General features: G+C 38.5%; 1 protein-coding gene across 2 annotated transcripts in view; it reads right to left on the bottom strand.

The window, feature by feature from the left end:
• The window catches only part of TPRG1 (tumor protein p63 regulated 1), a 383,450-nt gene that overhangs the window by 232,460 nt on the left and 127,752 nt on the right, over positions 1-23,238 (bottom strand). The gene's annotated exons all lie outside the window — the stretch shown is intronic.

Genomic DNA, 23,238 nt, shown 5'->3' with positions numbered 1-23,238 from the left:
CACTGGAGAACCTCCAGGGCATATTTCATCTGGCATCAACAACTAGAGGTCACCGTGACCCAAAACTTCCTGCGTTCTCAGGCCTGGCAACGCCTGCCAAAGCTAGCCATGGTGGGGGTAGGGGAGCGCCGCTTGTGGGGAGCTGACCAAGTGTGGTGTCGGCCGCCCTGCCTGCCAACAGACAGCAACACTGGTTTTCCACTGCCGGCCATTCATTGGACTTGGACAGCTTTGTTCCTTCTCTGGGACCAAGTCAACAAGCTGGGACCAGAGGAGCTGCGGCTGTAGCACGCAGGGTAAAGCCGTCTCTGTTTGCTTGCAGCTTGTTTGGGGCAGCAGCTGGGCTGGGTGGCTCCCAGAGATTCTGATTTTCCACCTGTTCTACCTGCCAGACACTGCAGGGTGACAAGGGTTCAGGACTCTCAGGGATTGTTGTTTCATTAATTTTTTTCTACATAGGGAAAAACAAATTGTTATAAGGCCAGAGACTTCATGTTGAATTTTGCTCAGGGTCAAAGGCAATGATGGTGAAACCACAAGGCTTGGAAATTAGTTTAGAATCAGAATGCAGGCTCTACTTCTATGCAAGAATCATAAAGTTTTGGGGCCACAAAAGATCATAAACCATCCAAACCAGCGCTTCTTCATCCAGCTTGGTAAAGAGACCTTTGAGTAATTTATGAGAACAACCCACTCCCTGTCCTGGGAAAAAAAAACCTCTGAACACCCAAGATTTTACTCACAATTTTGGGAGTGCAGGGGCTTTCCTGGAAGCCCATCCCCTGGACGTTCTTGTCTGCCCCCGGTACCCTCTCTTCCCCTCTCAGCCATCTCATTTTGCAGAAGGAAAAATGTGAGACCCATGGAGGATATAGAGTCTTGCAAGGATGGAAGCTGGATGTGGCCCTGCTGAACCCAGATCTCCTGGTTCACAGCCTTTCTAGCAGATGACATCATGCTCTCCTACCACAGGATCCCCCTTCCTTTCGTCTTATTTTCTTTACTCGTATTGTCCCTGTTTTTCTTCATTTATTTCCCTTCCTGTTCACTCCTCCTTAGTTCCTCTTTCTTTAATTCTCATATTTTTTATCTTCAAACATTGTTTCCTCTAGTACTTTCCCTACCCGGCTCTCTTTTCTCCTTCTTTATACTCTGTGCCTCTAGTGCTTGATCAATTGGTCAGTCTTAGCTCTGTGACCCTCTGACTAGGTCACTGGCCCCTGATGAATCAAAGGAGACGATGTCTAAACCAAAGGCAGAATGAGATTGCAGAAAGAAATGAAGTCAAATAGAAAATCCTGTCTCTCCTCTTAAATCTTCGGTATAGATCTAGTACAAACAGGCCTTTTTTACCCTTGGTAAAGAAAAGATGACTACGTAAAGGGGGGAAAACACAGAAACCAATTATTTCCATCAGTAGTTCTCAAATTGTGGTTCAACAATCCCTAGGGGTTTCTGAGATCCTTTCAGAGAAGACACAAGGTCCAATTATTTTCAAAATAATATGAAGCTATTATTTGCCACTTTTCCTGTGTTGCCATTTGGACTGATGTGCAAAAACAACAGCAGGTAAAATTGCTGGGGCCTTAGCACATTTAAGGAAGTGAACCCAAATCAGGCCATATTTTTCACGGCCATGAACAACTATTAAAAGAAAAAGTAAATTTCTCTTTAATTTGCTTTAAAGATGCAGTTAAAATTATTATTTATTTTATGAAATTTATAACGATGAGTACACATCTTTTTCTATTCCATGACAAAATGAGAAATATGCACGAAGGGCTTCTGCTGTTTCCTGAAGTATAATAGTTGTCTCAAGAAAAAGTAGTTGTGCAATTGAGATATAAACTAAGTCAATTGCTTTTTTCATGAAACACATATTTATTTGGAAGAATGACTGACAGACAAACTATAGGTATTTAAACCTGGGTATTTCACAGACATTTTTTCAGTAATGAACAAAGTGAAGCTGCCACTTCAAGAGCACAATCAATAATACCTTTTGCCAATCATAAAATTTAAGCTTTCAATAAAAAATTAGAATGTTGGAAAAGGTGTATCCACCACCAGGAACTTAACAGCTCCCCAATACTTAAAACTTTTTCGATTTGATTAGTGTTGATGTTGAAATATGTGATAATTTGAGTTTTGGAATGAAATGTGCCAACATTTGAAAGACTGGTAGAAGTCAGGGAACCAATATTTCCCAGATGACCAAATGCGTAGTGTTACAAAGCCATGCATGGAGAAAATACACATTTAAAATGCAAGATGCACTAGTAAATTTTAATATAACTGAGTACAAAATGTTCATTCATATAGTTCCAGATCCCACAATGCAGTTAATCTTAGAGAAACTCCCAGTTGTTAAGTTTTGATGTGGTAGCAAAAAAGAGAGAGAGAGAGAACTGTCTACAATTGTCTGAAAATACTATTAAAATATTTCACTGTTTTTCCATTATACGTCTGTATAAGGCAGAATTTTCTTCATCTACTTCAACTAAACAACATATTATTACAGATTGAATATACTTATGTCTTCAATTAAGCCAAACTTAGGAGATTTGCAAGAATGTAAAACAACACCACTTTCTTTTGGAAAATATGTGAACTAATGAATTTTTTACGTTTCACACTTTTAATTTCTAATAGAGTAAATATGAATAGATCTAACTAACATAAGCAAAAGCTCTTTGGAGTCCTTAATCATTTTAAAGCACACAAAGGAGTCCTGAAGCCAAAATGTTTGAGCACCACTGCTGTAGAAGAACAGGTCAGAAGGAAGAAAAGATCAATCTCTTGGTATCAGACACTATGAGGAATCCAGCTCTTATAGAGCTCATAATTTAATAGGAAGGTAAACATGCAGATCTATAGCTGCTCTACAAGCACAGGCATGCCACAGCAGAGGAGAGATGAAGTGCTCCACTCAAGTGGAGAGAAGAGGGGTGAGAGAAGTCTTCACAGAGAAGGTAACACTCGAGAAGCCAGAATAGAAACTGAGGATTCAGAAAACAAAACCAAAGAAAAGACAGTAGTGATGGGGTGGCACTAGGGCCTCCCAAGCAGGGGGAAGAGCCCCAGGACAGGAGAAGGAAGGTATACTGAGTGGAGAGCAAGCATTCCATTTGATGCAACTGAGGTGTGGTATGCAGAGCCTGCTGGGAGAAGCCTCCTATACAACTGGTGTTTAATAACTGTTTGCAAGATTAATGTGCACATGAAAACAATGATTGACCATGAATGCAGTTAGCAGTGTCTTATCGTTTCCAATTCCCACAGTATACATGAGCAAACGTTATGAATACGACTGATAGAGGTCAAGAGAAGTGAGATGATTCATGCCAAGTGCAAATCAGAGACAGAGCTGGGCCCTGACCAAACTCCCCTCTCCTGCCCCAAGGTCTCATTCACCAGACAACATTTTATAACGTTAGGCCCTGGCTAAGCTTCTTCTATCCCAACCTGAGAAGGATACTGAAGAATGAATAAGGGAAAGACAGACATAAGCTGTGAGATTCATCACTCAATGTACTTCTGAATGCCCACTTCCTGACAAGAGCAATGGGGATTCTGAGATGAAAAGATGCTGTTTTTGCCCGCAGAGACTTATGAACAAGACATTCAGGGGAGAGAAACCCATCTGACCATGACTTAGAGAGTTCAGTGCTAACCTAAGTACAGAGTATAGAGAGGAGCTTTGCCTGAAGTTGGCGAAGCTTTCCAGAGAGGATGGAGAAGACGGGAGTAATTCAAGAGATTTTTAAAGAACGGAGACTGATGAAACAATATTAATACATCAATCCTAAGGCCTTGAAGGGCAGGGACTCTGTCTTGTTTGGCTATGGGTCCCACATACCTAGCATCATGCATGCCACCGCAGAGACATTCCATAAATATCAGATGAGATACTCTGAACTCAAGGGCAAGGAAGAGACATGCCACTGAGACACAATTTTGAATATGCCATGAATTATCTATGCTCTGGTCTATGACTCCCCCACTCTCCCTTTGTTCATCATTAGAAAACTTGCCAGTCTTCATTACCCAAATCTGCCTCTAGCAGGCAGCCTCTCCTAGACTGGCAATTAGAAGGTAAAAGATGTCCTGTTCCATTGCAGAGCCTTGCAGGTACTCAGAACAAATGAAACAACAGCCACTGAAGATCAAGTCTTTGTTTCACCTTCACACAACCTCTCTGTCATCTCCCTCTCTCAGCAGGCAGGGGCCAGAAGAATTGCATTGGTACCCTAGTCGTGAGCCAGACTCTCTGTAAGGAAGTCTACAATCAATACACATGACACAAGACTGATATGATGCCCCAGAACTGAGAGTGCCTCTGTAAAACTGATGCCAATCATTTTCTACGGTTGTGCATCCTGCTCCTCCAGGATGGATGGGCCTGCTCCCTGCCTCAACCAGAGCAAGGAGGAAGGCTTCAGTGATGGATGACAGCAAGAGGATTGTCACCCTAAAGAAGCGGAGTTATGTAGTTCTCTCACCTCCCCCATCAACATTGACACACACAGATACTCAGCACTACCTATCATGTCTCAAATCGCCTAAATTGAAGACACTTCCTCTTTTTGGGATTGGCTGCCAATATACAAGTGGCAGGCAAGAGAAAATCAATTACACCTGGGCGAAGTTGAGTGCTATAATTCAAACAGCTGCGTGAGTCAGAACAAATGACGCAAATTTAAGATGCAAGCCGGAGTCTGTGAGGAGGTGGAGGGATTTCAGCTGGATAAATAGCAGGTTGATCTCCAAGCTCAAGGACGTGAAGCAGTTCTGACAACCTGGGACCTCTTAAAGAGCCATTTAATGGGGATTCTCAGCATTTTGAATAGATCCTTTTTCTTCAGAAACAAAGCTTTAAAAGTAGGCATGCAGAGGCATAGTGGAATGAGGAAGAGAAGGAGGGGGCAGTTATGGAGTGTTGGAAGAAGACAGAAAAATTGTACTGGAGAACATCTCTTCATTTTGTGAGATCCAGGGGCAACGTTGCCTCCTTCACAATGTCTGTTCAGTACTCCACTTACTCAGGCTGAGTGAGGCCCCCTTTCCACTTACTTCATACGCTATCCTGTTACAGTACATATAATGTGTTTTAGCACTCTGTTCCCAAAAATATCTCTGTATAGGACTCATCTGATGGTCCCTGAACCCAAGAATTTCATGGAATTATCTTTGTGTCCCAGGGTTCGAGCTTAGGGCAAGGCCCACGGTAGAAACTCCGTGTGTTTGGGGGCTGTATCTTTCAGTGAGATTCAAGTTACAAACTGAAAAATGAACAATTTATTAAAAATATAGATAGATTCAAACCAGGCTGATGTCCCGAGGGCTGCTTTGACCGTCCCTTTTCTGTTGGGCTGCTTTCTTTATCCAGAACAATATTATCTAACCCTAATGAAAGACAAGTAGAAAGGCCCGTAGAGGCACGGTCAACTCTAAAGACGCAGATTTTATAAGTACAGAACATCAGGATTGTGTTTCCTTTGCAAAACAAATGCCTTTACAAACAGTGGAAAACATTTTAAGAGTGTGAGCTTCAAATTTCCCAGAACTCAAAATATTGGAATTTAGTGGCATGAGCCCAAAATACCAATGGCTTCACCTGTCTTTCCATTGTCTATCCACATCCTGAAAATGAAAGGAAATAGCCCCGAGATGAAAGATCACATTTAGCTGCAAATTCAAACCAGGTTCCAAGATTCAAATGGCTTCTTCTTTGGTGTCTAAATAAATATTGCTAATAAAATCCCCGCGAGCCCACAAAATAAGAGACCATTTCATTCAGCTCACAGAAACAATCCATACAACACAGAACAAGATGTCTCTCCAATAAATTTATGAAAATCTGCCTGTTTAGAAGCCAAAATTAATATTCCTCCTGTTCTCCTGGGTCAAATCTGTAAGGTCACCATAGCCAGGGCTGTGTCTGAATGTTGAAGGCTACTCAATTAATCTTCCTGTTTGCAGAGATGTGAAAGAATTTAAGGAAGGTCTAAACATAAACCCAAGCAAAATGCAGCTGAATTCTTTATCGTGCAAGTTTTACCTCCATTAATCTTCTCCTTCATCTTTTATATTGTCTCTTTATTCACCCTCTCTCCTTGAGTTTACTTTCTTTTATTTCTTCTCTTTTCTTATTCTCTCATGCTCTTTGTCTCCATTCACTGTCCACTATACAGGGTTCGGTTTGGGGGTATTATCTAGTTATGCTGGAATATTTGGGCTATTTCAACTAGGCAAATATCTGTATATTTAGCATTTTCTGTTTAATCACAGAAGTGAAGAAGAAGGAGAAATAATTAGAATAAAGATAAATCATGCTCATCAATTTCAGCAAATTAGAGAACACTAAAAACAGAGAGGAACTGTTAATATGGTTTAGATTTTTAAACATGTCTTCGACAAGATGCATTTGTTAAACAAGTTAATACGTGTGTAGCACTTAGAACAGGGCCTTGCATGCAGTAGGCACTCAAAAATGTTAATTTGGTTATTTTGATCATCATCATTATCAGCTGTGCTGGTCAGCGCTCTCCCCTAGCTTATGATAAGCATTTGGTGACAGTGGTATTGCCCGTAGACAGAAGCAGAGCCAGTTCTGAAGTCAGACAGGCAGATGTAGAATCCTCACATTGCTCCCAGTGCACTCTGAGCAGCGTGCCTCCCCTCACCCACAGTCACAGCAATAGATAAGCAACAGGTAACTCTGACAACCAAGCATTTTTAAAAGAAGGAAACAAACTGAGGAAAATCAATACCGGAAGCGAGAAGCCACAGACCTAAGAAATATAAGTATCGCTATCTCAAGAAAACAGAATTAATAGAAGATACCAAAAAAAAAAAAAAAAGAAATTTCAGATAAATAATGTATATCTTCAGAATGGTTTAAAGGGATATCATATCCATGAAGATGCAGTAGCCAGGGCCTTGATACTTAAAGTGTGGTCCACAGACCAGCAACATCACCATCACCTGGGAGCTTGTTAGAGGCGCAGAATCTCAGGCCTCATCCTAAAATGACTAAAACTGAATCTACATTTTAACAGGTCCCACAGGTGGTTTGTATGCATATTGCTATTAGAGAACTACTGAACTAGCAGGATTGATATTTGAATTTTTGATTATTGAAAAAATCACTGATAAACTGCAAAGTAGAAATAGATATCGCTGAACTGAAAAATAGTGAGTGAAAAGATCCAGTTGTGTTAGTCTTCTTTAGTGCTAAATCTGAGCTCCTGCTGGCAAAACTACATATCAGGAGAAAATAAAGGAGGAAAATATTTCTTAGAATCCTACATTTAGCATCTAAAATGCCATTCAAATAGGAGAGCAAAATAAGGACATACTGAATATTGCAAAGACTCAGAAAAGTTACCACCTTTCATGCCCTCTAGGAAAAAATACATGTCTATGTATTTCAAAATATCTGAAAAAAAATGTGGGAAACAAAAATAAATAGATAAAATAAGTAACACAGAAGATACAAGACACAGTGATGAGTAAATGAAGTAGAAAACAGATTAATAAATAACTCAGGGCATAATCTCTAAATGTTTATAACTAGGATCTTAGGTCATCTGAAAATAGAAGGTAACAGAGAGGAGGAGGAGAGAGAAAAACTACTGAAGTTGTTATTCAGGGGAGGACAGAGGTATTAAATAACTCCAGATAATACAGGCAAAATAATTTTTAATATATGTTACAAAAGACTGCCTGCTATGTGTTCCTATTTATATGAAACTCTAGAAACGATAAATCTAATCCATAGTGGCAGAAAGCATATCAATGACTAACGGGGTATTGGAAAGAGGTGGAGGGTGTGGAGAGCATTGTATAGGAAATGACACAGGCTATTACTATGTGATGGAAATGTCCTATATCTCAATTGTGGTGGTAATTAAGTGGTTGTATATATTTGTCACGATTCATCAAAATATATACTTAAAATGGGTACATGATATTATATACAAATGATATTTCAATAAAGTTGATTTCAAAAATGCATCTGTCACATATACAAAGTAACTGCTAGAACAATAAAACTCAAATGCACTGTTTACAAACCACTGGAAGAAGAAAGGGGGTGGAGAGAACAAATACAAGTGGAAAGAAAAAAGCCACATAATGATAGTTGACATTTATTTCATACACACTCTTTCTCAGGCAAAGTTTTAAATATTTTACATGTAATCATTTCCTTAATCCCTACAATAAGTCAATGAATTGAGCATAATTATAATCATTCTCATTTAATTTATGAAGAAACTGAGGCATAGAAAATATATGTAATTTAAGCAAGGTCAAATATCTACTATGGTAGAACTGGGTTTCCCAGTCAGAGCAAATAACATTCTTTTACACTGCTTCTTGTCATTAAGTTAAAAACATAAATGCATGAAACAATTGCAAAATGTCATTAATCAAAGCAAAGACTTTGGAATAAATTTCCCTATTATAAGTCAGAGACAAAGATTTGTTAAAGAAAAGAATAAAGCTTAGCAATAAGTTATTATAAAAGATATACCTAAAACAGAAAGATCCAGAAAAGATAAAAATGAAAACATTAAAGAGATACATAGGGTAAATGTTGAAAATAGTAGATATATTAACGTTAATATAAAAGGCAGAACTCAAGGGGAAAAGTTTTTTAAATATCAAAGAATTGTTTAAATTGATAAAAGATATGATTAAGAGAATAAAGCTGTCATTAAACTTCTATATACCTAATTAAAATGGATGCAAAATATCTAAATAAAAAACTATGATAAAGCAAAAACAATGAAATATTTTAATATATCTTTCTCAATAATCGTCATCCTAAGTAGATCAAAAGCAAATACAGATCTGAATAATTTAATTAACAATATATATTTTTTTCAAACACTTTGCATATCTATAAACACTGACCTATTATCAGCCTGCTATGAAGCAAAAATTAAGTATAGATCAGAGATTCTGATCTTAAAGCAGTACAGTTAGAAATTAACAACAAACATTATCCATCCTCTCCAAAAAATGACAATCCACCTGAAAATATTGAAACATTTTAAATAATAATTGTGGTCAAAATCCATTTAGAAATAAATGACAATAAGAATACTACGCGTCAAAATTTGGGGGATGTAGCTTTGTATTAAAGTAATATTCAGAAGAATCCGTATGTTCTTAAATGCATTTACTATCAAACAGGAAATACTGAAAATAAATTAAATATGAATTCAATTTAAAATACTATATAAAATAACAATGAAATAAATCCAATGGCTATTGAAAAGTAATACATAGAAAATAAGTATTAATGAAATAATAGATTTATGGATTAATCAATAACCCCAATAGCTGCTTCCTTGAAAAGACTAATTATATAGATAAACTCCTGGAAAAATCTCATAAAAAAAAGAAGACAAACAAAATAAAAAATATTATTATCAGTTGCTATGGTTTAAATGTTTGTCCCCTCCAAAACTCATTTTGAAACTTATTTCCCAATGGGGCAGTATTGAAAGGTGGGACCTTTAAAAGGTGATTTGATTATCAAGGATTAGTCCATTCATGAATTAATGAAATAATAGGTTAATGGGTTAGTGCACTATCATGATAATGGGACTGGTGGCTTTATAAAAAGAGGAAGAGAGACATGAACTAGCTTGCTCAGCCTCCCCACCATGTGATGCTCTGTATAGCCTTGGGACTCTGCAGAGTCCCCACCAGCAAGGAGGGCCTCACCAGATGTGGTTCCTTGACATTGGACTTCTCAGCCTCCATAGCTGTAAGAAATAAATTTCTTATCAATAACCCAGTTCCAGATATTCCATGATAAGCAGTGGAAAATAGACTAAAATACCAATATGGAACAGATTTTGAAAATGTTAAGAGAGAATATTGTTTATAAGTTATGCCAGTAAATTTGAAAATCTAGACAAATTGGATAATATGTCTTAGTTTTAGTAAAGATACAAAATAGACTACAGAAGAATCTTGAAAAACCAGAATAGCCAGTAGTCAGAAGAGAAGATTGAAAAAATAATCAGAGTATTTCTGTTAAATGAATCCCATGTGATTCTACAGACGAATTCTATTAAATTTTTAAGAAAACATTCCACAGTGTTTTTTGATGGACAGCTTCCCATTTGATTCTGTAACAGTAGAAAATCCTGATATCAAACTATAGACTGTTAGTCCTATAATCATTCAATTGGACTTAAGAACACAGATGAAAAAAATCCTAAAACAAATGCCTTAGTTGTGCCTTTTGTAAAAAGGTATTAATAGACAGATGATAGATAGATAGATAGATAGATAGATAGATAGATAGATAGATAGATACCAATAGATACACATATATCTGACAGAGAGGGAGAGAAAGAGAGGAAGAGCATTAGGGCTTGGAGTGACTTCATTGGTAATTTAATCTAATAACTTGCCTTTTTAAAAAGTTTGATGTACAAAAAAGATATATTACTTACTCAATTTTCACAGCAACAGATGTTAATTTGACCTCCTAATTCAAGTGCAAACCTTTTTTCACTACTTGAGACAATTTTCAAAGTCTTTTATTTCTCTCTTCCCCTCCTCTCACACATGGATCACAAATGCTCTCTGAATGTAGATTGGATATAGGAAATGGGGTGAAAATATATAGATATAGATGATTTATTATAAGTTTAATTACATTTGTAAGTAACTGAAATAAACAGTTAATAGTATTTTTGGAAGTAACCCCGACATTTGAGGTCAAAGTCAAGAATGACTATGAATTAGTGTTGGAAGTTCTGACCAGAGCAATCAGGTAGGAGAAAGAAATAAGGGGTATTCAGTTAGGAAAAGAGGAAGTCAAATTGTTCCTGTTTGCAGATGACATGATTGTGTATTTAGAAAACCCCATCGTCTCAGCCCCAAATCTCCTTAAGCTGATAAGCAACTTTAGCAGTCTCAGGATACAAAATCAATGTGCAAAAATCACAAGCATTCTTATACACCAATAACAGACAAACAGAGAGCCAAATCATGAGTGAATTCCCATTCACAACTGCTTTGAAGAGAATAAAATACCCAGGAATCCAACTTACAAGGGATGTGAAGGACCTCTTCAAGGAGAACTACAAACCACTGCTCAACGAAATAAAAGAGGATACAAACAAATGGAAGAACATTTGATGCTCATGGATAGGAAGAATCAATATTATGAAAATGGGAATACTGCCAAAGGTAATTTATAGATTCAGTGCCATCCCTATCAAGCTACCAATGACTTTCTTCATAGAATTGGAAAAAACTACTTTAAAGTTCATATGGAACCAAAAAAATCCCGCATTGCCAAGACAATCCTAAGCCAAAAGAACAAAGCTGGAGGCATCATGCTACCTGACTTCAAACTATACTACAAGGCTACAGTAACCAAAACAGCATGGTACCAGTACCAAAACAGAGATATAGACCAATGGAACAGAACAGAGCCCTCAGAAATAATACCACACATCTACAACCATCTGATCTTTGACAAACCTGACAAAAACAAGAAATGGGGAAAGGATTCCCTATTTAATAAATGGTGCTGGGAAAACTGGCTAGCCATCTGTAGAAAGCTGAAACTGGATCCCTTCCTTACACCTTATACAAAAATTAATTCAAGATGGATTAAAGACTTAAATGTTAGACTTAAAACCATAAAAACTGTAGAAGAAAACCTAGGCAATACCATTCAAGACATAGGCATGGGCAAGTACTTAATGTCTAAAACACCAAAAGCAATGGCAACAAAAGCTAAAATTGACAAACGGGATCTAATTAAACTAAAGAGCTTCTGCACAGCAAAATAAACTACCATCAGAGTGAACAGGCAACCTACACAATGGGATAAAATTTTTGCTATCTACTCATCTGACAAAGGGCTAATATCCAGAATCTACAAACAACTCAAACAAATTTACAAGAAAAAAACTAACGACCCCATCAAAAATTGGGCAAAGGATATGAAGAGACACTTCTCAAAAGAAGACATTTATGCAGCCAACAGACACAGGAAAAAATGCTCATCATCACTGGCCATCAGAGAAATGCAAATCAAAACCACAATGAGATACCATCTCACACCAGTTAGAATGGCGATCATTAAAAAGTCAGGAAACAACAGGTGCTGGAGAGGATGTGGAGAAATATAGGAACACTTTTACACTGTTAGTGGGACTGCAAACTAGTTCCACCACTATGAAAGACAGTGTGGCGATTCCTAAGGGATCTAGAACTAGAAATACTATTTGACCCAGCCATCCCATTACTGGGTATATACCCAAAGGATTATAAATCATGCTGCTATAAAGACACATGCACAGGTATGTTTATTGCAGCACTATTCACAATAGCAAAGACTGGGAACCAACCCAAATGTCCAACAATGATAGACTGGATTAAGAAAATGTGGCACATATACACCATGGAATACTATGCAGCCATAAAAAGGATGAGTTCATGTCCTTTGTAGGGACATGGATGAAGCTGGAAACTATCATTCTCAGCAAACTATTGCAAGAACAAAAAAAACTCCTCCAGGAGTTCGACCAGCCTGACCAACATGGAGAAACCCTGTGTCTACTAAAAATACAAAAAATTAGCTGGGCGTGTTGGCACATGCCTGTAATCCCAGCTACTTGGGAGGCTGAGGCAGGAGAATCGGTTGAATCCGGGAGGCGGAGGTTGTGGTGAGCCGAGACCGCGACATTGCACTCCAGCCTAGGCAACAAGAGCAAACTTCCACCTCAAAAAAAAAAAAAAAAAAAAATTAGCTGGGTGTGGTGGCACATGCCTGCAGTCCCAGAATTTTGGGGAGGCTGAGGAGGGAGGATTGCTTGAGCCCAGAAGCTCCAGGATGCAATGAGCTTCGACTGCGCCACTGCAGTGCAGCCTGGGAGCCTGGGAAAGAGAGTGAGACCCTATCTCAAAAAAAAAAAAAAAAATTTGAATCAGTGGGAGAAGCAGACCCACCCTCAATCTGGGTGGGCACCATCTAATCAGCTGCCAGCACAGCTAGGATAAAAGCAGGCAGAGGAATGTGGAAGGACTAGACTGGCTGAGCCTTCTGGCCTCCACCTTTCTCCCGTGCTGGATGCTTCTTGCCCTTGAACATCAGACTCCTAGTTCTTCAGCTTTTGGACCCTTTGACCTACACTAGTGGTTTGCCAGGGGCTCTCAGGCCTTCAGACACAGGCTGAAGGCTGCACTGTCGGCTTCCCTGCTTTTGAGGTTTTGGGACTCAGACCGACTTCCTTGCTCCTCAGCTTGCAGATGGCCTATTGTAGGACTTCATCTTGCGATGGTGTGAGTCAGCACTCCTTAATAAATTCCCTTTCATATATACATCTATCCTGTTAGTCCTGTCCCTCTAGAGAACCCTGACTAACACAGTGATTGAACACTTAATTTCATGATTTTATGCTATTTTATTGAAAGCAAAATGAATGAAATACATCCATATCCTCAAGTGTAAATGGATTTTAATCTTCAATTAATTTCATAACGGTAACAATATTTGTGCCTTTGAACTTTTCATTATGGATCAGGTCACTTATTCCTGAGAAGTTAAAGTGTTTCCACTATAAAGCTGCTGATGTCATCCTTCAACTGGAAGGAAAGTTGTAATCTCAGTATATTTGCTTCAAATACTTCTTGATTAGGCTGAGGAGTTAGTTATTAGCTCATGTTAAGAGAGGAACATATATTAATTAGGACTCTCCCAGGAAAGAATGAACCAGACAGCAACAGCTATCTCCTGTTAGGGAAGCAAACATTGGTCTAGCTGCAACATTCAGCTACTGGAACTCCATAATACACACACACACACACACACACACACACACACACACACATGCACACACACACAGACACGAGGAATCCAAACATTAATGAAAATGTGTATCCACCGCCAGCCATCTTTCCCTTTTGTTTTCAAATACTATGAGATATGAATTGCATGTCTTGCAAATACTATGAGATGTGAATTGCATGTCTATGAATTGTGGGGATAGCTTACAGCTGAATAGCTCATTGACAGACTGACACACCTTCAGGCATTGAGTATCCTTCACCTCACCCCACCTATAGGACCGTAATGTACCTATGCCCCACTTGGTAACAGAGCCCGGTACTTGATTTTCGCTTTTGTTTTGTTTTTAGAGTCAAGGCAAGGCTTTACTAGTTTATGATTCATGTAACTTGGATAAAATCACTCAATCTACGTGTCCTCATTTGTTAAACAGCACAATCATATTTTTCTTAGAGGACTGCTGCAAGGATCATATGAGAAAATGTTTGCAACTATTCTTGGTAAAGCATGTGCACATATTGTCTGTTACTGTAATTTAACATGTTTTATCAAGCGTCTACTATTTCTGGGGCAAGAGAAATGACAAAAATATGGTTGGCTTCCTTTGGGGGTGCGAAGTCTCTCCTGAAACATTTGGGTAAGGTCAAGTGTTGTGTAACTATTTGTAGCAACTGTGTGGACTTAGGAAGTGTCCTCTTACGCATGATGTCAGATAATGGGCTGTATCTAGATACTACACAGGAAACATAGGTTTACAAGACCAGCGTCCGTTTAGGCCACATAACACTGTTCCAAGTGGAGGGTGGAGGAGAGATGGCAGTTCTGAGAGAAATGCATAGTGAGAGACAGAAAGCTTAGTTAATGAATAGCTTTCTCTAGAGACTGATTCAGAATAAAAGAAGTTATATTTAACCTAATTAAGCAAAGTTACTTTAATTAGGTTGAATACATCTTTAAGTTGCATACATGGAAAGGATCCTTGGACTTTCTCAGTTTCTTGTCAGAGGAAAAGAAACAAGAGGAATGACAAGCTGAGTGGAATTCTGAGGCAAGCCTGAGTAATGAAACAGCTAAAGAACAGGGCATTCTCAAAGGATGGCTCCTTATTTTTATGATAGAATATATATTGAGCAGAAAGTTTCTTAATTCAGTAAGACCCCTTGACAAGCTCATACGTATTGGTATTTCTATTGGTACTTTATAAAGTCACATTTTTATGTATAGGTTAATAGTGTCCATTATTAGAATATCTAATTTATAATAAAATAATTGTTGGCAATATTCACTGAGCACCTATTATGTCTTCAACGCATGGTACATTTTTTTCTTTTCTTTTTTTTTTTGGAGACGGAGTCTCACTCTGTCACCCAGGCTGGAGTGCAACAGTGCAATCCTGGCTCACTGCAACCTCCGCCTCCCAGGTTCAAGTGATTCTTCTGCCTCAGCCTCCCAAGTAGCTGGAATTGCAGGCATCTGCCACCACGCCCAGCCATTTCACCACATTAGCCAGGCTGATCTCAAACTCCCAACCTCTGGTGATCCGCCTGCCTCAGCCTCCCAAAGTGCTGGGATTACAGGCGTGAGCCACCATGCCTAACCCATTTTGTTTTTAATAACCCTAACAGGAGGTGTTACTATCCTGAGTGTTCCTATGAAGAAGCTGAAGATCAGAGATAAAGAAAATTAACAACCAGTGAATGACAAAAATGGGTTTTGAACCTGGACCTGACAAGCATCACAGGCAACATATACTTATAATTCCATCTCTAGAATTTGGCAGTAGAAACTTGATATAGTCACTAGGAAAATATTTTGTTTGATTAACTGACAACAGATTAATACAATTGGGAGGTTAATTCTGTTAGACTTAGGAGGAACCTTTGAGACCCAATCCCAAATCCTCATTTTCCAGATGGGAAAACAGATCTAGAGAGGGAAGGATGATCTGCCCAAGGCAACAAAGTAAGTTCATGACAAAGCTGGTATTAAAATTAAAGTCACCTAACCCTTCCCTGCTCCAGTGGTTCCTGGGGTCCCTTGGGTAAATGGCGTGACAGGCCCAAGGACCAGTCGATCAGATAGAGTATGCATAAGGCATCTTCCCTGCCCCTCCCTTTCCTTCTCTGGGTTCTGCTAGGTCTTCTCTGTTGCCCACAAACCCCCCAGGAGAAGCCTCACCACAGCTGCTCCACCCATCATTAGCAGCCGAATCCCTATGCCAGAGTGGTCAAAGTTTCCAGGCCTCTGGCCCCAAGGATGTGCTGGCTTCCATGCAGTATCAATGAGAAGCCCCACCTCCCCAGCTCAGTGTCACCCTTGGTCACCTGGGCCCCAGCGGTTATGCTTGTGCCAAGAATCTCACAAAATATTTTTTAAACAGGCCTGCCAGCTTCCACACCCAGCCCCCACCCACAGCCCCCACTAATTATAGCACTCAATCCCAGTCAATGGAAAAATACGAGAAATGAGCCGTGCCATCTTCTCCCTTTTTCTTGTCCTGCTTTTTCCTAGACTCTGACCCCACCCAAATACCATTTCTCTTCCTTCAGGTAAAAAACAAAATCTCCTGTGCATGTGACATAGCACAAACACAGGGAAATATCTGCTGTGTGTGTGTGTGAATGTACGTTCTTGAGTGTGCATGAGTAAATGTAGCAGGGATATTATCAGCAGTCAAATATTCCGCTATGCTTGGAATCAATTGCTGGCCTTTTAAAGTGTCAGTTACAGGTTATGGCTGCTACAGCTGCATTTATGAATGTTCTAACCACTGGAATTTACCTTATGAGCTCGAGAAATTCAAGGTAAATTGTAAAGTTTGAAACAGAATCAGTCAAACCAAATTAGAGTGAGTGGCAGGACACGTGAGAGTACCTGTCTCTGTTGCTCAAGTGTAAGATGTCACAAATCTTGACTTGGACTTGGCATCCATTGTGAGGGACTCCATTAACAGGCATGTATGCAGATAAAGCCCAGAAGACTGCCTATAGCCTTCAAGAGTTGGGAGATAGGACTTACCAACTGTTGTCTTGCTTCTGACAAGATGCCTAACCATTCTTTTAAGTTTTTGTCTTCCTAGATAAAGCATAGTAAAGAAAAACAGTCAAGAACACCTACATAGAGCCAAGCAGCATGCTCCACACTTTCATCTTGTCCTCTTGGTTAATCTTCCCAAGGGTCATGTAAGACCCAGAGAGGTTAATTGAATGATCTGTTCAAAATCATGCAGGCAAGAGGTGGCAAAGCCAGGCAAGGACCCAGGTCTTCTCATTTCAAATAGCTGCATTTCCAGGGTACATGCTTACCTCCAGGTCATCTTTACACGTTGAAGACACACACCCTCTTATGTTTTCACCTTGTGTGTCCCTCTCTTATCACTAGCCACTGATAGTTTCCACCTCAGCAAGATAGACCTCAGATATATCTTGTTCCACCTCAGACAACAAGTCCAATGTTGTCCACTAAGCTGAAGCCAGGTAGATGGCTTATTATCAAATAACCCCCAACTCTTCCTTAGTGAGTTTAGCCTCGTCTAGAATCTCTTTTGATGGCAAAACAGAGCTGAGCTAAATCTCGATGAATCCCAGGCAAATTCCAACCTCCAAAGACAGTTAAATAACACTGCAAAAAAAAGTTTCATCAATACAGAATTATAACCAAAGGAACCTAAAAAATATGCAACACCATAGAGGTACTACGACATGCTATAAATTGTGACATATAGTTTTAACAAGGAAAGAAATCATGGAAGAGAAGATATAGTAAGTGTATGTGCATATGTTTGGTTTATTTTTTAACAGAAAGAAATACATCATTACATTATAAGGAAAATTCAGAATAGAGAGGTAATCTTTGCTACTTAATGATCCAAAGTGAACCATGTAAGGTGTTTTCTTGGTCTGTATTTTTATCAACTTTTCTGTATCATTTAATACTTGTGACCATACTTTTTTTCTTCTATTCTTTCATTCAAGCATGAATTTCGGATTGTTCATCATGTAACTATACCTTGCCAATTGAACCATATTTCCATTACCTGCATAATACTGACTCCTCATCCTGCCCTGACTTGCCTTTTCACTTTCTGTCTTGAAACTCTACCCATCTTTCTGCCTCTTTGACTGCTCCTCGGTCCCTTTCACTTGTGCCTCTTTCTCCTTCTGCCTCTTGGCTCTTCTAAGACATTACCCAAGGTTAGTCCTTGGCTCTCTCAACAATCCCTCTCCCCACGCATTTTTTCCTCATTCATTCTCATGGCCTACTGATGACCTTCAAAGCTGCATCACCACATCTATCTTTTCAAACAAGCTTCAGTGGTATATCTTCATTTTCCTTGATTTGTCCATTCATATTTTGCTATCATCTTTAGTCACCAGCCCGTTTCAATCACAATTATTCTTCTAATTATCCAGACTGAAAATAAATGACGTCATTTTTAACCAATTCTTTACCTTCATCTTCTATAATGAGAAATATTCATCTCTACACCTGCTGCCAATACCTTGACAAGACTCTGGCTGGCCCACGTGTAACTTATCTCAGTAGCTTCCTTTGTGGCTTTCCTGCCTCTGGTCTCTTCTCACTCAAATCTACCCTGCATGCCCCTGCCAAACATTCTTCCTTCAATACCATTTTCTCATGTCACTCGTCCACTAGCATACCAGATCATGACCTAACCCAGTTTACCTAGTTAATCCCAGTGCTATTCAATATGTACTTCCTAATCAACCCAGGATGGCCTCCCCACACTGCACCAATATACCTCATACCTCCTTGTTTTTTATCTTTTAGGTCCCATTTTCCCAAATGCCTCATTCTTGCACCTCCAAGTTTCAAAATTCAACTTGTCCTTCCAGACTTAGCCCATGCCCACGTTTCTTTAGGAACCTATGCTGGTCAACTGTCAGTTTGCTCTCAGATCCATCCTCTCCCTTCCCTTTTCCTCTCTGTATCACTACAAAGGAATGAGGTTCCCTTGCCCTCTAGCTTTTGGGTAGGTTTGGCTCCAGGAAAGCATTAACAAAGATTCAAGAAAAGAAAGACAAGCCAGTATTTTACTTTTCCTATTTCTGTGTATTTTTGCAGTGTCTGCAGTAATGGCTATGTCTCTTCTATGGCTTCAGCTACTGTGGATAGTCCCAGCTTCTGAACTCTGGAAGCAATACCTCCCTCCAGTCCCTCCAGTTGAGGAGTGGTCTTTGTTCTCTGGGTTGCCTTACTATTCTCTGTTTGGTTTTTCAGCATTTCTGTCACAGAAATGACAAATGCCCTATATTAAAACTCCCTCTATTTAAAGATCCAGCATGACTTCTGTTTCGCTGTCCAAACTTAAAAGAAGTTTGAACTAGATAACTTTCAACATCTTTTCTAGCTCTTACAGTCTTGTCCATTGCCATATAATGTAGCCCTTCATTATATACTGACTAGAATTGTGCAATAAATTTTCTCATTTATTCGTTCATTCAACAGATATCTATTTAGCTATACAATGTGCATCCAACCACATCAGGTGTTGGAATTTGGAGGGAGGGCACAAAAAAGTATCAGGTACAAAGCATTTATTATCTTGGTGGCAGGAAAAGGCATCCACAAACAAGTGAAGCATTAACACAGGTAGTACTTGGTTACGAGTCAGATGAATGCCTCAGAAAATGCTTACTGTTCCATATTTAAACCTTTTGGCCTCATAGATGAGATCTTTAACATGTGCTTAGAAGACTGAGTTTATGTCCGGAAAGCCAATAAAGATTGAATGATTTAGTTTTTCACTGAAGTAATTGCATGTTGTACTACTGGGATATGGGGAGTGCAGAGTGTCAATCAAAGCCAAGAGAAACAAAAATATTTTCAAGACCAGGAATCTTGTTTAAATAATTATGAGTGTGCATAGTTGTGTGTGTGTGTTTAAAATACTTCTGTTTTTAATTATTAGTAGTATATGTTGATATTGCATAAACAATGAGAAAACACCACAAAAATGAAAAAGTAAAATCATTTATTCAGCATTTATTGTGAAACTATTCTGGGTGCAGGTTAAAATATGGATATAGAAGCCATGGTCTCTATTCTTGAGGGGCTTCCAATTTAGTGGGTGATACAATCAAGTAAGCAAGTGGTAACAGTGAAGCTTAATGATGTGACATAGTTTGGATATTTGTCCCTTCTAAATTTCATGTTGAAATTTGTTCCCCAATGTTGGAGGTGGGGAACACCTGGTGGGAGGTGTCGGGGTCATGTGGGCAGATCCCTCATGAATGGCTTGCCTCCCTACTTGCCATAAAGAGTGAGTTCTCACTGTATTAGTTCCAATGAGATCTAGCTATTAAAAGGAGGCTGGCACCTTCCTCCTCTCTTTCTTTTGCTCCCTCCCTTGCTATGTGACATTCCTGCTCCCTTTCCTTTTCTGCCATAATTGGAAGCTTCCTGAGGCCCTCACCAGAAGCAGATGCGATGTGAGCACTATGCTTCTTATACCATCTGCAGAACCATAAGCCCAATAAACCTCTTTTCTTTATAAATTATCCAGCCTAAAGTATTCCCTCAATAGCAATGTAAACAGACTGAGACACGATGATAGTTATGGTGACCTACCCATGCCAAACACCACACTATTGCTTTACTTAAGTCATAACACAAAACCCTTGAGGTAGACATTATTGTTACATTATTATTGTACAAAGTTAAATAAAGACATAGACTCAGAAACACTGAAAACTTGTTTAAGGTAGCACAGCTAGTGTGTGGTGGAGACAATGTATTTAAACATAAGTCTGCCTGAATTCAGAGCCATGGGTTCCTAATTACATAATAAAGCATAATATATCTATTATCAAAGGATTATTTTTCTTCATAACCCTGAATTCATGACAAGAGAAAAGAGCTTACAGTACTTAATAAGACAAAACAATTTAGACTGCAGTCTAGCTATGGGTAAGAAATTTCATTGGCAATTCCAGGTCTACCTTCCTTCGCTTATTCAGTAGAAGATGTATAAGAAATACAGACTGCATCTTCAGGACATTTTAACTATAGAAACACATTTTTAAGAAAAGGGTTTTTGGCCAGGCACAGTAGCTCACACCTGTAATCCCAGCACTTTGGGAGGCTGAGGTGGCAGACAAGCTGAGGTCAGGAGTTCAAGACCAGCCTGAACAATATGGTGAAACCCCATCTCTACTAAAAATACAAAAATTAGCCAAGCATGGTGGCACACACCTGTAGTCCCAGCTACTTGGGAGGGTGAGGCAGGAGAATCACTTGAACCCAAGAGGCAGAGGTTGCAGTGAGCCAAGATAGTGCTATTGCATTCCAGCCTAGATGACAAGAACAAAACTTCATCTAAAAAAAAAAGAAAGAAAGAAAGAAAGAAAGAGAAAGAAAGAAAGAAAGGAGAGAAAGGAAGGAAGGAAGGAAGGAAGGAAGGAAAAGGTTTTTAGGAGAAATATTAATGAGACCAAGAGAGTTCTTCAAAGCACAGTAATTGGTAAATGGCTACATGATCATCTTTGTTTGGAAGAAGAACTGACTTTATACTTCAGGTAAACTATATTAAGTTTAAGCCACCATACACTGGTTTCTGTACAAATGCAAAGCTAACAGTGCAATTTCTCAATTCTCCAACTAAAAGAAAATATCTGGTAAGAAAGGAACTCATTGTATTTCAAAGCAGATTAATAAAAATCTAATCTATACTGAGTGCCTAAAAGGTGTGAAGTGTGAATATTTCCAATCAATAAATACAATCTCTGACTGGATTAAAAGGGTGGAATATATCAATTTCTCTTTAGTTTAGGTATAATTAACATACAGTAAAATGCACAAATTGTTAAGTGTTGAGTTCAATGAATTTTGACAATTTTGTACACCTATATAATCATTCCCGCAACAAAATATTGAATATCTTTATCACCCCAAAAATTCCTTGTGTCTTTTTCCACTCAATCTTTTCTAAAGAGGCAACAAATTTCTGATTTCTATCCCCATAGTTAGTTTTGCCTAACTGTTAGTTAGGCAAACTAACTAACTATTAGTTGCCTAACTATTAGTTAGTTAGTATAGGCAAAAATACAGAAAGTGTGTATTTTTGTTGAATCTGGCTTCATTCAGTTAATATGATATTTTTGAGATCCACGTTGTTATGTGTAAAAGTAGTTCATTATTTTTAAAGGCTAAGTAATATTACGTTGAATTAATAATATACCATAAACATTGCTGTTTAAATCTTTTGTGGATTTATATTTTCATACATCTTGAGTAAATTCCTAGAAGTGGAACAGCCATGGAGTACATAATTGCTGAACTTTAAAAAACTGCGGAACACTCTCCCATAGTTATGCAGCATTTTACACTCAGAACAGCAATGTAGGAAAGTTCCAGTTGCTCCATATCATCACTGGCATTTAATGTTGTCTGTCTTCTTGATTTTAGCCATTTATAATTTATCTTATTGTGGTTTTTATTTTCAATAAGCACTTTCTCATGTGCTTATTGGCTATATATATATATATATATATGTACACATATATTCTTTTGTGAAGTGTTTGCCCACTTTTCTGCATATAATGCTATAACTTCTTTTCAAATCTGACTCAATAAATGACAATATTTAGCTATTTATTTGAGAGTTTGGGTATTCATCTGTCATTTCCAGTATAAACAGTGATACATTTGCCTAGGTGGCCCGTTAGTATCTTCCTGGAAATTACTGGGCATGCTTTTTTTAGTTACATTATCTTATCACTCCCAGTAATGATCTATGAATTTAAAAAGGGGGAAGGAGAGACCATTAAGCCCAGGGCTTAACAACAGTGTTCCATATGGAACCATTAAACTACTTACTAACCATCTGCTCATGGCGATGAGCCCATTCTGTTTTTATACAAAGTATTTTTTTGTAAAAAAAAAAAACAGTCTCAGTGACAGATAATACACATATTTTTAAGAGATGATATTCAATCAGCAAAATACAGCTTGCTGAGAATGGAGCATACTAAAGGTGCACTTACAGATCATTAGAACTGCAAGGGAACTTAGAGCCCATCTAAGTCAAACCACTTAATGTTTTAGAAGATAAAACTGAGGGCCAGAGACAACTAATTTCCAAGCCAGGAACCAAACTCTGGTAATTTTACTTACAGCCCAGTGTTCATTTCACCATATCATTATGCATTTGTGAGGAAAAGCGCTCTTTTTTACAGTCTAAATTAGAAAAGAAAGTCCAAACCTATTAGATGTTTAGAAAAAATGCTTAATGGACAAACAAAAGCCAACCAGAAGGCCGCTTGGAGCTACTAAAAATATGAAATCTCAGGCCAAGTATACCTGGATATGAGTCCCAGCCCTTCCACATATTAACCATGTGGCTTGAGACAAGTCGTTTCATCTTAATATTTGAATATCCTCAC

The sequence above is a fragment of the Pan paniscus genome, chromosome 2 (genome assembly GCF_029289425.2).
Source record: "Pan paniscus chromosome 2, NHGRI_mPanPan1-v2.0_pri, whole genome shotgun sequence".
Lineage (NCBI taxonomy): Eukaryota > Metazoa > Chordata > Mammalia > Primates > Hominidae > Pan > Pan paniscus.
The sequence above is the reverse complement of the archived record's forward strand: the minus strand, read 5'-3'. Positions and strand labels throughout refer to the sequence as shown.